Here is a 1,502-nt window from a genome sequence, read left to right as displayed (position 1 = left end):
TGGGCACGGCCCCCAGCCCCATCCCCAGGACCGGGCCCCCAGCCCCCCCTCTGCCTTCTGCAGCGCTAAAAACCAAAGGAAATAAAGAAACAAAACCCGGCATAAATTAGTCAATGGGAGAGAGATGGAATGGGAGAGGCATAAGGAAAATAAACTGCACGCTTTCCACAACAAAACACGGTTTACATGTACAGGGGAGACACGGTGGTGCTGTCCTGGGCTTCTATGAATACACTTAAAACGTGGAAGGGGCTGTGTGGGGGCCCTGCTGCGCTCAGTGGGTAAATACCACCAGCACCCCAACGGCTCCCACCTCCTTCCCGGGCCCTGACCTGCGCTACTCCTCCTCTACGGATACACGGCAGCAGCACTGCAATCCCACCTCCAAGACAGCAGTAAATGCACAGGAATGAGAGCATCGCACTAAACACCCGTTCCAAGGCGTGAAGGACTCCACCGAGACCTTACAATGAAACAATGAAAGGGTTGGTATTTTTCTGACCATTTCAGCTGCGTGCTCTCGCGTTTCTGAGGGCTCTGTTAATAAGGAACAGTGTTAATTAACACGGGGCTGTGCGTGGCTGAGAGCCGCTCCTCGCTGCGCTCCTCTGACGTGCAGGGGCGCATCCTCACCCGACCAGCGGCCAGGAGAAGGCAGGCATGAGAAATGGGAAAGCAAAACACTATCAATGCCCAGATGATCAAACTGAATGCGCTAAGTAGTCGGGAAGACTTTGAACTGCGGATTCGTTCGGCAATAATAGAGCATGAAACATTTCATGGGCTTTTGATTTCAGGTTTCCTCTACAGCACGTCAACTTCTCATCACTACCACATCTGCTCCTCTTTTATCTCCGGGCGAGCTCTCTCAGATTCCCTAATTAATACATCTGAACTTTAATTATATGCTGCACCTTTATTATATTCCACACAACTTCCCCAAAGTTAAGAAACATTACCTGGGAGCTGGCTTCGCTGAGGACCCTCACTGATGGGTATGTGATGAGCGTTACTGCGCTGCCCTGCACCCCGGCTGTCCCCGTCCCTGCGCTGGGGACACAGCCACGGGGACAGGGACAGCGCCAGGGCGAGGAAGTCCCCGGCCTGGATGGGGATGGCGCTGTGCAGCCAACTCCCTCAGCGAGAGCAGAGATAAATGATGGTGTGCTAATTGTGCCGGAAGCTTCTCTCAACCGTGTCTGCCCGCCCTGCTCTCCTGGGGAGGAGAAGCGTGAAAGGCCTTTTAAACATAAACCTGTTCTGGTGCGTGCCGATGTGACCAGAGACCCTCGTGCCTGTGCGCAGCAGAGGAAGGTGCACCGTGCTGTTATTGCAGAGGAAGGGGTGCACCACGCTGGTAATCTGCGAGCCCTGCGGCTGCATCCCCTGGGCATGGAGACCGCGCTGACCCGGAGGAGCTGGACCACGGCTGGCAGGAGGGCCCTGTCTGTAACTCCCCACGTCCCCAGCGCTGATACAGCATCTGCTGTCTGTGCCCAGCC

The 1,502-nt window shown here is 55.3% G+C and overlaps 1 protein-coding gene across 1 annotated transcript in view; it reads right to left on the bottom strand.

The window, feature by feature from the left end:
• LOC104547399 (cell adhesion molecule 1-like) overlaps positions 1 to 1,502 on the bottom strand; it is a 38,789-nt gene that overhangs the window by 19,854 nt on the left and 17,433 nt on the right.

Source organism: Mesitornis unicolor, unplaced genomic scaffold, assembly GCF_000695765.1.
Source record: "Mesitornis unicolor isolate BGI_N332 unplaced genomic scaffold, ASM69576v1 scaffold1531, whole genome shotgun sequence".
NCBI lineage: Eukaryota > Metazoa > Chordata > Aves > Mesitornithiformes > Mesitornithidae > Mesitornis > Mesitornis unicolor.
The sequence above is the reverse complement of the archived record's forward strand: the minus strand, read 5'-3'. Positions and strand labels throughout refer to the sequence as shown.